The 14,896-nt window shown below is 50.2% G+C and overlaps 2 protein-coding genes across 4 annotated transcripts in view; both read right to left on the minus strand.

Moving 5' to 3' along the window:
- Positions 1-11,543, minus strand: part of LOC119387318 (epidermal growth factor receptor) — a 127,289-nt gene extending 115,746 nt beyond the window's left edge. For both annotated transcript variants that reach the window (XM_037654668.2, XM_049413473.1), the window contains exon 1: positions 11,405-11,543. The gene's annotated coding sequence lies outside the window, so the exon portion shown is untranslated. The remainder of the gene's footprint in view (positions 1-11,404) is intronic.
- Positions 1-14,896, minus strand: part of LOC119387320 (epidermal growth factor receptor-like) — a 254,545-nt gene that overhangs the window by 115,746 nt on the left and 123,903 nt on the right. The gene's annotated exons all lie outside the window — the stretch shown is intronic.

Here is a 14,896-nt window from a genome sequence, read left to right on the forward strand (position 1 = left end):
CGCGTTTCCTTCTGAAGCGTTTTTAGCATGAAACTCGACGGCGTGCGCCCATTGCAGCCAGACGGTGAAATTGAGCGGCTCTGCTTTTCGACCAAGGACGCGAGAAACTAAGGAAAGATTGAAAGAAGAAGAAGAAAAAAAAAAAGGAAAAAGGAGCACGAAGGAGGCAGGCGCAACATCATCGCCTGCGGGTGCAATCTTGACGCCAGCAGCGGTCTAATTTGAGGTTGTTCTGCGCATAGCTAATCGACCGAGCTTCCTCCTCGGTGTACCTGTCGTCCTCTCTTGCGCGGCGCGGTACATTTCGCAGAATTGTGTGTGTGCTCGGCTTTCCGGTGGCTTCATCGCAGGAGACGATCGGCGGCCATTAAAACGATGCGCTAACGCTTTAACTCGTCGGCGGTCGCTTACGCAACCCTACACGACGGTGAACTCATCACTGTATTCGGCGACAGACGACCACGATAGCGGTGACGACAGTCAGACGAGCAAGGTCAGTACAGAACGACACGAAAGAAGATGAAAAAAAAAAGAAGAGGAGGAAGAGTGCGAGAGTTGTTGAAGAACGTCTTCAACGATGACAGCGCTGTAGGTGTGCACGTGTGAGAGATAAAACTTTATCGTAATAGCTAACGATGTTGTTTGGGCGCCTTGCTTGTGGCTGGCCTTTTCGTCCAGTAGGCCACAGCTGAGCTTGCCGGCTGCCACGCCCTGCTCGCCAATAGATGCTGGCAACCAGGGTGAGCGAAAGAAAGACGAAGAAAAAGACTCCGTGCATTCCGTCTTTCGACGCAGCTGCAAATATATCTATTGTAAAGACGTTTATTGGCGGGCACTCGGCGACGATGCACGACAGCGACAGTTAAGGGGGGGGGGGGGACTCTCAGCACGAGCTGCGTTCTCTCCGAAAGGAGCCGAAGAGGGCGACGCACTATAATAGAAGGTGCTGGAGAGGACGACCCACTGCAGAGTTCCAGGGCTTCGTTACACTATACCTAGTTATGCAATCAAAAGACCAGTGCTGTATAGGAGTCACAGCCGCCAATAATCACAAGTTTCTAATGTATTCCAAATGTTCCACAAGATGTGAGACTTTGTTTTTCTGTATCAAATGTTCATTTTTACGCGACAATCAATTATAGTATACAGTTCACCAGCATGTATAAGAATCGGAAGCATCACAGAGAGCTTGTAGCGATATTCCTGGTAGCAATATTTACTGGTAGCAATGTTCCGAGACGGCCCGAAGTATCACTAAGAAAATATTCAACAGTAATAATGGCATTGCGCGGTCAAAATGTAGCAGTGTAAGCCGAATGCATACCATACCAAACAGACCACGACGACCTGTATGAAATACCGCAGTTAAGCCCTAATCCCATTCGGCGACGGGGATAAGCCCTTTTCTTCCTATCCTGCCTCGGGATCGCTGATCTCCATTCAAGCGCATCAGCACTCGCAAACCTTTGTCCGGATTGTATACACCGCCTGCCTTCCCGCACCGCTACATACTGCAGCATACGGCCAGTGTTTTTCTGCATGACTTCAACCCAGCGTTCTCATTCATGCAGTTCAAGAAGAAAATATATAACAAACGGAGAAAACCATTGTGGCGAACTCGGTGTACACACACACATGGCGTATCGCTGCGCATGCATAACGTCGCGGGTTTCGATTACAAGCCTTCTCCCATCGGATTGGAATGAAATCTCTCTCGTATTTGAAACCTACGCACACGGTTAAAACTGCAGGCGGTAGACAGTGACCTGGTTGACCACAAGCCTTACAAGTTACACAGTATATATATATATATATATATATACTGTACAGCATTACTAAGAGCTCACTAACCAAATGTGGAACGTATACATTCTATAAGTATGTAAAATATGCAAGAGCGGCCGAAGAGAACTTGGCACAGGCAGCATTGTATGACAGCAGCCGTTATTGATAAGCTATGATGACACGCTCTATTCTAATGATGCTGTAGTTTCAAGACGCAATAATCTGACAACTTCAACTGCTTCAAAAAGTCGGCCCTCGAAAGAAGGCTTGGGACATGACGGTTTCGCCCTCGAAGCTTACGGCTTCGCACGTTCCATTCCGTCTATAACTAAGAAAAGAGAACTTTCTACATATGCGAGCTTTTCACTGCGTCACGTGAAGACGAACAAGCTTCGCATGGATTCCGTCCACTTGCCTGCCGAGGAAAGGGCGTTACACTGAAAATTGACAGAATAAGAAAAAAAAAAAAAAGGAGCAGGAGGAATGAGAATGGTAGGGTCTGCCAGAGTGCAACAACTCGGATTTCGAGGAAACGCAAAAAAAAAAAAAAAAAGATCAGCATTATCCGCTCAACGGTCGCGCGATCGGCGCTTTCGATAAGGGGCAAATAACAAGAGTCCAGCGCCAACAACGCGAGACACAGACAAAAAAAAAAAAAAATAAGTAGTGCGAGGCGGGGCTTTGCGGCAGGCATATGCACTAAGCCGTCCCCAGCTCATGTGGCTCTCCGGCTAAAAGCAACCGGTGGTCGAAGCAAGGAAAGGTATGTCCCTTTCTCCCTGTCTCACTCTCTTTCCGTCCCCCATCTTTTTTTCTCGCCAGCGTGCTTTGCTGCGGTGTCCCAGCAGCAGCCCGTCGCGGGGCCTGACTAAGGTAGCGCGCATTCCCGGGACGGCGATGCATTTTGCGCGATAAGGGACGTCGAAGCGCCACGCGGCCACTTTCGGGCAGCCGCTGGAAGCTTCGAAAAACGAAGCGGGCGCAGTCTCCCTCTCTCATTCGGCAGAAGTGCTGCGGCAGCGATAAATTTGTCCCCCTTGCATTACGACCGATAGCTGTTCCGACTAGTGTGCCAGTTCATGTGTGTCCCCCTCTCATTTTTACCAGCGCCTGTCCCCTGCTCATATATATGTTATTTTCTTTCTTTTGCGCAAGCTCCGGTGATGCGCGCGCACTGAAAAAGTTAACACTCGCGCCGGTTGAGCTCACCGCCACCATCTTGTACGACGCCGTGCCGTACAGGCTAACGGCTGTGAATGCGAGGAGGAAGCAACGAAACAGGTCGGTTAAATTGCCATTCCCAGCGGTTGTATCGCTGGACGCCGAGCGAGCTACCGCTGCGGCGCTGTGGCGCCTGCCGAAGCTCTTCAACACTATATACAGCATACGGCACGGACAGCGCAGCTCTCCACCTGTGGACCGAATGAAATTTGAAATGAGGTTTTAATTGGGGAACGAATAGCGACGAATTTTATTATCATATGATCAACCTGCAAAAACAAGAACCGAGTACTGGGAGGCCACATATAGACCACACAGCTGCTGTAAAGTGCAATCATTTTAGTCTACGCATAACGTGCCAGTTGTGCGTTTGCTGGGCCCTTCATGTGAGCCATGTGAGCACAACCGCACACAGCAAACTGAGCGGAACCGCCGGCACGCCCATTTTATTTTTTCAGTTGCCACGATCAATACGGCATTCAGTTTACATACACAATACCTCCAGCGCGACGCTACATACATCCAATACGGATGAACCATTCACAGAGTTGCTGGAAGTAAACTGAGCGAGGACCGTACTTGTTTCGCGGTGCTGGTGGATCTTTAAAGATGGCGGTTGCAACAACGTCAACGTAAGCGATACGCATTACTCGCGAGTGACGGCGTTGGCACCCTGTTGAGGGTTACCACTCAGAGCTCGCAAATCGCTGACATAGCGACAAGCGTATCGAATTAAAGCGCAGATTATCTCAGTGCCAGTGATACGGCTTTCGGCGTAGCCCATCTCATGAGAAAACCTCCTCTCAATCCGACTCACACGTGCCACAGAGTGCCAAGTACACTAGAGTATACCATTTAGCGCGGGCCAAGTTCGCGTGCTAGCGAGCGTGCTCGCGATAAAGTCATCATCACAAGATCCGACGCCTCGTGACAGCGGCGATAAAAACGAACCGTGTAAAAGTCTCACGTCGACGACCGACCCGACTCTCGCGCGCACGCCCCAAATCAACGGGTAATCAAAAGGCACGGCGGCCATACATACAGCAGAAACCATCCCCTGACAGCTTGAGCGGAAACGCGTTGCCCAAATTGCCGTCGCCCGGCGCGAAGACATACTCCTCGGCCGAGCCTGGAAACAATGCAATTGTTCCCACAACCCGATGCTTATTACACGACCATAGAAGACAGGGAGAAAGAAAGACGAAAGGGCGCATGGTAAACGTTGCGGAGAGCTTTGGGAACGGCCTTGCAAATGCCTGCCCGGTGGTTTGCCCCGAATTCTCCACGGTTGCATTGAACTTCGACTTGCTCGCCCATCCAAAGAATGCGGACCGCTAAGTGCGATTTCTTTTGTGTTCGACGCCTCGGTTGGAACTGTGCCACGACGACGTCGGAAGGATCGACGTTTGAAGGCAGCGAGGCAGTATATATTACTGAGACGAAATGTGAGTCTACAAAGGCGTACAGAAGAAACCCGATTGTTCCGGTGCGCTCAACTCTCGGGACAGCGTGAAATTATCGATATAAAACTGTGTCACAGACACGCGGTAACAAAACGGCCGTAGAAAACGCACGGTAAACTCTTGGATGAATTTCGTTGAGGTCTTCGCAAACTATAGGAAGTCTAGTACATGTCGACAAAGGTTTGATGCAAAAGAACAGAACATAAAATCAGGAGCAGTTAGATTATGCTATGTTTACGCTCACGAAATACCGAAACCGGTTTGTTGTGTCAAAGAATAGGCAAGGTAAACAAATAATAATAATGAACGCAGAGAAGCAATGGTGATGACGACGCCATCATGAAACCATAGTCATCTAAAAGGGGGTGCCAAATCTGCCCTGTACCATTACTCAGTAGGGCCTGCACGTCACTGTTTAATGTGCACGGTTATGGTCACGCAAGTTTTTTGACGACAAGGGCGGCCGAGGAACCTACATGGTGCATTGAAAGAGCTGCTTATCCCCGGAAAGCCGGGACCAATGGCAGGCCGTTGTGAAAAGCACGTCATCACTTCATTTGTTTCTTGCATCCATTGCGGACCTTGTTTTCTTTCGGACTCGTCCAGGACTCGTCCCCCCTTTATGGAGAACCATAATGGAGAACAAGGAGAACCGTAACGGAGAACCTTGCGCACGCCTATGGTCAAGAATTCAAGCCGCCGGCATTTCAGGGACGCGACTCCCCGAAACCACCCATCTCGTTTAGAGCGAGCCCACAGTGAGACTCGCGCTTGTCTCCTTATCGGTCGTAGCGGTTATCTGCCAGCGGTTCGCACAACGCAGTCGGGGGCTAATCCCGACGGGCCCGATAACGAAGCACACAGAGGGCGCCGACAAAGAACATGCCGACTGTCCCTTATCGCAATCACCAGTTGGGAAACTCCGAGGGGAGCACAAGTACGGGGCCTGAACAACCGCGTAAGACGCAAAGGACCTTCGGCTAAGCACGTGCTAACACCGTGTCTATAAATACGCGCGCAAAGTGCGAGATGTAGTGTACAACTGCAGATTTACGCAATCACGCGCGGAACAACAGTAAAGAGGCCATTTATACTACTTTAGTATGAAGTAGCAAGAGATTACTGCTGCTGACCGCGTTGTAGCACTGTTTAACAGCATCTGCTCAAATCTCAACGACGACGATAAGCTGACGAATTGGGGTTTATGGTTTTCTGCATCCAACCTGCTCTCTCCCACTCCCAAATCCCGACCCCGCTTGCTGACCGCCGTTAAGGTGTCAGCACATTCACGTACAATGGCTTACTTGCGCGCGCGCGCGCACGCACGCACGCACGCACACACACGCACACACACACACACACACGCACACACACACACACACACACACACACACACACACACACACACACACACACACACACACACACACACACACACACACACACACACACACACACACACACACACAACTGGCGCCTTCTGTTCAGAAACAACATCCAATGCGCTGTCTAAACATGCAAGTTAGCAATGCTTGTAACGTACAAGGGGCGTAGCCAAGGGGGGGGGGTTCAAACCTCCCCCCGAAATTTTTCAATTTTGCTTGCGTATATAGGCACGCACACATACAAACGCACGCACGAACATACATAAGTATGGTTGAACCCCCCCCCCCCCCCCGAAAAAATTTCTGGCTACGCCCCTGTAACGTACGTGTTAGCAATGCGCTTTTTGAACAGTTATACGAAAGAGCGAAGGGAACTTCTCTCCAAGCACATGCAAGAGCGAAGCGGCGATCCGATCGTCACCCCACCTGTTGCGAAGCGCAGACTGCGCTTACACAAGTGAGGAATCTCATCTCATCGCTGACCTCAATATACACGGACAAAGGTACACATGCAGCCTGTTGCCTGTCGGCGAAATTCCTTGATGGGCGCGCGACGACAGAAACATTTCGCGTTTCGCCGCCGACATGGCGATTAACAACGAGGAAAAAATCCGCGCGAGAAACTAGAGAGAGCAACACGCCCTCGCGTGCCGAGGGCGTGTAAAGAGAAGCCTGGAAAAACGAAATAAAGACGCCATTTGGCATTTTTTAAGACTTCTCACACTGGCGCCACTACGAAATCTCGAACAGTATAAGAATGCAGGAAGTTCATTTGAAAACACGGCCATACTCTCCTGTCCTTACTGAACTTAACTCTATATCTGAGCTGCTCATCCGTCGCGCTTCAATGAATCCAGACTGAGGTTTTCGATTAACAATAAGTGACGTTCACTGCACGCCTTCCATTGCGTTTTTATTCAGCACTGGATATCGCAACACTCTAAATAAATAAATAAATAAATAAATAAATAAATAAATAAATAAATAAATAAATAAATTTCATTTTGTCGATCTCGTGGGACTGAGGATAAAACACTTCGATTTTCAAGGTGAAGCTTTCTTCGTCTATACTACTACTACTACTACTACTACTACTACTACTACTAATAATAATAATAATAATAATAATAATAATAATAATAATAATAATAATAATCATTCTTAATGTTGTTGTTATTATTACAACAAGGTAGGTAAAAGGGTGATCTGCAGTCAACCTCCGGCTGCTACTGAAAATTCCCACGTGATCGCGGCCTGCAACCAACTATCCCACCATGGTTCCTAATAACAGCAGCCCCTCTAAGGGGCTCCCGCTTGTTCTTCGCGAATGTGCCCCAGTACTTGCAGTGGTGCCATTTGGCAGCAGCCGCGCGTGCCTCGAGAAACGGTGCGAGCAAAGCGATCGGACGACATCGTTTAAGCAGTAAACAAAGCAAAACAAGCAGACCGCACACGCGGAAGTAGGGCGCCTGCTCTGGAACGACGCCGACTAATATGGTCGGCGCGCTGAGGCGGTTTGCCGCTCGTCGCGTCGCTTTATGCAGCGGACGTACACACACAGTTAGGTCAACCCAAACCCCGATGGATATACAAACCTGCTGTGTTGTTCTTCCATAATCTGAGCGGTGTAACGATCGATCGATCGATAGATAGATAGATTAGATAATTAGATTAGATTAGATGCGTTTGTCGGAACTGCTGTATCAGGAACAGTCGTATTTCTCTTACGCGGCACTTAGATAGATAGATAGATAGATAGATAGATAGATAGATAGATAGATAGATAGATAGATAGATAGATAGATAGATAGATTAAAAAGAGCCAAGGCAGGGAGGTTAACTAGACGAGAGTCCGGTTTGCTACCCTACAGTGGGGTTAAGGGAATAGCGACCAGAAAGACAAGAAAGGGAGAGAAGGCGAGCACTACACGCACACAGGAACTAGTCCAGTAGGAAGACCCGCGAGCCATTGCAAAATTAAGCACCGTAAAAAGTTTGTTAAGTGTGCATTGGTAATAGTTTACAGTATACATTTGTCTTGCGGACGTTGGTCAGACGGGGAGGTGACTTAACGTAACGCTACAGGAACACTGTCAAAAACTAAGAAAGTGGGGAGGGACGGCTTTTTTGGCCTCTCGTTGTTCGGAATGTGGTTGCCAGCCCCTGTTTGAGAAAACAAGAGTTCTTGCGGCTCACCCTATAATGAAGGCACTAGAATCATCATTGAGGCCGCAACAATAGCTCAAGGAAGTTGTATCAGTAAACTGTCAATATTCTTATCGGAAAAGATACTGGCCTACCTGGATTCTTCGGCACGTCCATAGTGTTCCGGGGTAGTTACTTTTTTTTTTTGCGGTTCCTCCTTCCCTTTTCGTTGTTTGTTTGGTTTTTGCTTAAAGGGGTACTGACACCTTTTTTCGAAGGCGAGTTTACTGTGCCATACATATCTCCTTTATGCAGAGACGGCTCTGAGTAAGTGTGAAGCTCAGAAAATGCTGATAAGGTATTTTAATTTGATATTAAAGTCAATTTTTGCATGGCGCACCTACTGACATCGACACTAGCTTGACGTCAGGCTACAGTACAAATTCTGGTGACTTCACGCAGCAGTCTGGCTAGTTGTGGTCCATAGTTGTGGTGACGTTAGGTACCAAAACTTCCAACATGGCCGCTTGTGCGTCATCAAAACTTCCAAAATGGCCGCTTGTGCGTCACCAACGGAGCCACGTTGCGGAGCGGCCGTGGAAACGTCACTGTATATTGTGCGAGCACGTGACGAGAAGCTCATACCGTGTTGTGACGTCAGGGTACAGTAGGAACCGAAACTAGCTTTTAAAAGCATACTGTAATTACTTTTTCAGGGCGAACTCGCGCTTAGCACTACCTTTTTTAGGCTCTTGAGGGCTTGAACTTTCATTTGACGCAAAAAAACGACAACTGAAAATATTCGTGTCAGTATCCCTTTAAGCATGTGGTCTTATCTTTTCTGTAGGCTATGTATTTGTATGTTTTTGTAATAAAATTCGGTCGGAAGTCTGCGCTGGTCCTCGTCAATTCTATGTGTGCTGTGTCTGCTTTCTTTTCTTTTTTTTTTTCGCTGAGCAGTTTAATAATGAAATACCAACTAGCCCGATCCCACACCTTATTTTACTACAGGAGTACAATCTGTCCCTGATGCACACAGTCTCTCGGACATATACACGACTTCGGCGCTCTGGCATTCGATAGGGAAATCGCGGCCATTCTTGCTTCAGTACGGAAAGAGGGTCGTCGGCGCACGCTCTTGAATATGCTGAATATTCCGACAGTCCAAGCTGCACTGCAAGTGCCGGATGTCCTTAGAGTGTTTTCAGTTCTTCAGAAGTCACGGGAGTGTATATAGCACACAAGGGCGTGGAGGTGTGAACGCTCGTCGGGCAGTTAACCGACGGCGTGCGCAGACTCGTTTGACCGAAAGCCCGCACGCTTTTCCTTTTTTTTTTTCCCGACTTCCTTTGCTACCGGCCTACAGATGCCTTTCTTTTACCAAATATGAAAGAAAACGTCGGGACAAGGAAGCGCCTCGGTTTAAGCAGACGGACGATAGTGCGAGGTTTCGTATAAACCGGTGTTTCGAATCAAACGATTTTGCCAGAACGCTAGTGCAAGAGGGGCGCACCCTCGAGCGCCAACGTTCGGAAATAATATTCATATCAGCGCCGGAGTAATACCTACAGCAGGGAACAGCAGCTGCGTGACATGATATCCGTGGACCATCACCAGACAAGCGGAACCCCCCCCCCCCCTCACCACCAAAAGAAGGATAAAAGAATCTGGCGGGATAGAGAACCGTTCTTGAATCTATTATAGAACTTCGCTGGTTTGGTTCATATGGCAGACGAGGACTTTATCATAATTGTAATAACTGAGAGGATCAAGCATCTCCAAAGCCACATATGGCCCAATAAACACAAGTCGAAGCAATGCACAGCTCCGCATCGAGTCATCAAAAGCTCTTGAATGTATACCGACATCTCGGTACACGGAGCACCCTCAGATATCGTTCTCCTCGCAACGCGAGTGCCACGGTAGGGGATCGAACCAACGACCTCGTTCGCGCGCAGCAGAACGCCCTGGCGCCAGTAGCCACAGCGGCAGGTGTGCTACAACCGAAAGTTTAGCGCATTCAAAACGCGGATTCAGTGCGCGCGATTCCCGATAGGACAAAAAACACTAGACTTTCCTCGGTTAGAGAAAACTGGTTACTGGCGGCGGATCGGGCTTAGCGGAATTTTCGCTCGTTGCGTGACTCGATCGCGCAACGCGCTCATACATCCTTGTAGCCTGCCCAACAACAACAACAACACAGATTTGGCTTCTTGCTTTTACCTTCCTTCAAAAAAGTTTCCTCCACAAAAAGGGCGCCGACGCGACTTCTTTCTCCGAGGTGACGCCGCCGTCACCGGCGCACGCGGCATTCTTGTGACCGTGCCAATGCCGACACCCAACACTCACGTCCTCGTCATCCATCAAAGCACGTGACGGCCGTTCCACGCGTTGCATGCTTACGGGTTAGTCTCGCAACGGCAGCGCCGCGGAGGACAGAAACCCGAACCAAGCTAGGTGTTCGACTCTGTGGTTTATGCATGTGTAATAACTATTATGTGATCATCGGTTCGTGTACGGCATGACGCAGAGAAGTCCGCGCGAGCAGTCCAGTCGGTACACGTAACAAACAAAAACAGCTCGGAATGGACGCCACATCGTGATGACGTGGCCTCGGCATGCTCTCTAATCGACCACGTGACGCATGCATCACGCTAACGTAACTTTAGAAAAAGAAGAAGAAGATGAGAGGGCGCGTCATGTACGGAACCTCGGGAATACGAGCGCGGAACCGCGGATAACGTTAGGCCTACGGGCGAAGCGAACCCGCACGCTCCTTCCTCAGCTCGTTTATTTAGACCGAAGTCAGTTCGCTTCTTCTCGATCACGACCTTTTATGCTATCGGCCATCGCAAGGAGCGGCGGGCGACCGCTTTCTTGCGGGTCGCATCGTTTACGTGAGATCCCCGCGCGCTCGCTGGTCATTCTTTCTACCGCTCGTTTTGTGCCGCTAGAAAAGCGCGCGGCTGGCCAATAACACGCGCCGATCTCGGGGTCGACGGGCCTCCGCGGCTTTGATCGGCGGCCTTTACGAGCGAAGCGACCCGGAACGTGATCGTAAACGAGCTTCGGAAGGAACAGCGACCCCCCGACTAGGCCTAACCGGAGAAGCGGCGGCCGCCAGCTGAAAAGGCAGGCAGGTAGGCAGGCCGTGCTTCCCCGACAAGCAAAAGCGACGCGGTGCGGCCCACTTTCGAGGAGCCAGCCGATGACGAGCGGGCGGCCCCGCTCTGCATCTGGCCGCTTCTCCCGCAACATCGCCATCAACAGGTGGCCGACCGTCGACGGAGACGCGGCCCCGCGCTCGAATCTCGGGTTCCTTCGCATTAGAAACGAAAGACACGCACAAGCAATCGCGGGAATGAACAAGACATGCAAGCAAGAGATTCGGCAGGCGCGACTCACCGAGCAGTAGTAGTGAAGAAGCTCTGGGAACACTGCGTGGCCGTGGAAGAAGACTGGGAGAAGGAAAGCGAATATCTAAACAAGACAGCCGAGGTATGCCAGCACCGGGGCGGACGTAGTATCGTTATCCCAGGTATCTTCGGCTGAACTTTCTGTTCGGCTTCCTTCAAAGGCGTTTCACGGCCGACGTCTTGAGGAACTATAACCACGCTCACAACAACACGATGGAACACAAGATGCGAGAGCTAGCGGTCGCCGTCGACCGGGCTCCGGCAGAACACGTCCCACAGTCGCCGAAGTCTGCTGGCGTAGTCCTCGTCGCCACCTCACATGGCGGCGCCGTTCCTTTCAGCGGCCTTGCTTGACAGCGATCATCGAGACACGCTCGGCGTCGCCGGGGCACCGCACCACACAGAAATCACGCGTGCGGGGTGCAACAACACCGCCGCTGCACGGGACGGAGGAGGAAGAAGAGTCGAGAAGAAGCCAGGGAACAACACCACCGGGGCCAGCCAGCCAAGCCAGCCAGCCGACCAACTATGGTCGCGACAGCAGCAAGCGCAGCGGCAAGGGGGGGCTGGCTCCGCGACTTTGGGCAGCCCGGCAAGTGGTTTTCGCGTCCAAGGTAGCGAGATTCCTACGCAGGCGGGCAGGTAGGCAGGCAGGCAAGCGGGCGGCCGGGGCGCGCGAGGAGGGCGAGGGGGATCTCGGCGGGCATGCCGGGATTAAGGGGGCCGAGAGAGAGGGCCAAAGAAGGGGGCCCGGGCGGCCCCGAGCAGGAGAGTCTCTCAAGAAAGAGCGCACGAATGCCCGAGGAAAGGAACAGAAAAATACAGTCAACAATATCAAAGCGCGCAGGTAAGGGGAGAGGCCGTGCGGGGCGCGCACCGAAGAACAAGGCTCTCCCCCTTCGCATCTCGCTCTCTTCGCCGGAGAAACAGATAGGTGCACGAAGGAGAAGCGGCGCAGAGAAGAGAAAGACAACTTGCACCGCCGCGAGGCAGCGACGAACACCTTGCGCGGGACGATTCTTCGTTCGTGCGGTGGTGGGGGGGACTTCCCCTTCTTGCAGAAACCTCCTTCCTCTCTAGACGCCGCTCGCTCGGAGTGCCCGGTCAGCTAGCTTCACTGCGCTCCCCCTCGCGATCTTTCTTTTTTTTTTTTCGATTTCTTTTTGTATTGCGTAAACTTCTCCCTCGAGTTTCGCGCTTCTCTTTTCCCTCCCTCACGCAGGTTACTCGATCGGTGTTGCCAGATGAAAAAGTGAACGCGCGTTACATTCGGATTGTGGCAGCTGCGAAAAGAATCGGAAATCGCTAGAGCGCAACGCCGCTGATTGTTTTCATCGTACGCGAATTTTGTAACTACGGTAATTTGCCATTGGTAACCTTGCGAACGCCACACCCATAACGAAAGGCTGCGAGAAACTGCCCGACAACTCGCTGGAAAGCTACGCGGCTTATAGTTATAATGATGCATCAGCCATGTTCCGTCTACGCAACAGGTTGCACGATCATCGATGGTGCAACCTCCTCTGCCCCCCTCCCCCGTCTCACTCCAGTCTCTCTGACGCCCATTTCCGACATCCCTTTGTACACACAGAAGTGATTCCAGCGCTTGTTCACAACGCACAGGTAAACAGCGAATGTATTACAAGAGAGGATAATCGGGAGAGGCAATCTGTCCAATTTTAAAGCAGCTTGTGCACGCAGCGTGAAGTCTGCACGCGTTATATGCGTGTATGTGCGCTCACTGCATGTACCATTGTTATCACCCGACACTAAGCCAAGTGATAAACCACGCTAACGTTTTGGTAAATCACCTAAAAATGGCATCTCTATCTATGTAATTGGGAACGTTGGCAATGCTGGGTAATAGTAACCAACACACGGAACGATGGTACGCAAGAAAGACAAAGTATGAGATATCTTCAGTCATTTTCTTCTTAGTGGGTTTCGTTGCCTTGCGCCGGTTTTTAGTACGCGAACTAGCCTATTGGAGAAATGTGGTTGGCTGATTAAAGTTTCTAACAACCGCACCCTGTGTCATGCTGATGACACCGTGGTGCTCCGGTTGTGCAAGAGTCAATATATTTCGTGGGCTTTCATCACATAATTGAACGACTGTGTTCTCATTTTGGAGCGCAGTCAACCAGACGGTACGAACGTATTGGAAGGTCACTCGCGTTTTTTTTTTCGTTTTTTTTTTTCGGAACATATATTACATGTCGTTTTTATCTAGCCTGGCGCGTACAGTGCAAACTATAACAGAGTGTGGATTTCATTGAACCATAAGCAAAAAAAAAAAGTGTTTTGTATTGCACATGGCTGGCGTTATCGAACGCTCGATTGTATGCATATACTAATGCCTCGAATTACAGCAAGAACTACAGGTAACAGGTCACAGCGCTACGAACGTTTTCTTGCCGCCTGAGCAGTATACAGATCAACACATATTTCCTTATATCCTCGTTTATAGTAATGAAATTGAGCAACAAGGCAGCAAATGTATCTCAACACGTTCGTTGCTCACGAGAGGAAGCCGAGTTTCTATAAGCCGATGCATTAATTGCTGAATTCAGATCCCGGTGATTATTATAAACAATCAGTCGAGCAAACGCACAAGCAAATGCTCATTTCGACTTGAGAAGACACGAGAGCAGGAAACCATCAAGAATAATAAAGCGAAGTGATGTTGTATCGTAATAGAGAAATAGCAAATGTGTCGCGGTTTACGGAGTACAGTAACACCGAAGCAATGGACGCCGGCTGCAGAAATGGGAACGACGTCTTGTGGCAGTTTGTTTAACCACAAAAGCGTCCGAAGGGTTAATGTGTTTCCAGTTGTTATACTGCCGAACGAAAAAAAAAAAAAGAGGGGGGGGGGGATCCGCAAGGCAATTACGACTCTATGCCACTGTAATCCCCACTAACTTCATCATTAGGGCAATAGCTTCGTGCCATCCGGCTGAACTCAACGCTGTAAGACCGAGACGCCAACGCTGCTCTCGGGGTCGTCACTCTGCAGTATACCGTAACTATACAATACGTACGAGGAAATCAAGGAGATGCTCCACAAAGCTTCCTAATGCCGCTCACGGCACGCCTATGCAAGCAGCGTCAAACAGGAGATACGTATTGCTCAGATGTGGATCGCGAGGTGAAAGTACCAAAAGATGAAAAGAAAGCATAGACCAGCTGACCGTACGAATGCAACTGCACAGTTGAAAGGAATGACGACACTGTATAGCGCCGCACAACGCGGAGGCCGGAAGTGCGCGTGCAAGGCCCGAGAAAACGACGTCGTTTCGTTAGCCACCCCGCCCACGAATACATGGCCGGGCCGAAAATAGACGGTTCGTGCAACGGGACAAAGCGAGAAGACCGACCGACCGCGCAGAGCAAAACGAACCAGTCCCGTTTTCCCCTCGCAAACAAAAACACCGCTCGGACAGCAGCGTTCGTTTCTGTACACCACAGGGAGGGAATCCAG

This window comes from Rhipicephalus sanguineus, chromosome 3 (genome assembly GCF_013339695.2).
Source record: "Rhipicephalus sanguineus isolate Rsan-2018 chromosome 3, BIME_Rsan_1.4, whole genome shotgun sequence".
Lineage (NCBI taxonomy): Eukaryota > Metazoa > Arthropoda > Arachnida > Ixodida > Ixodidae > Rhipicephalus > Rhipicephalus sanguineus.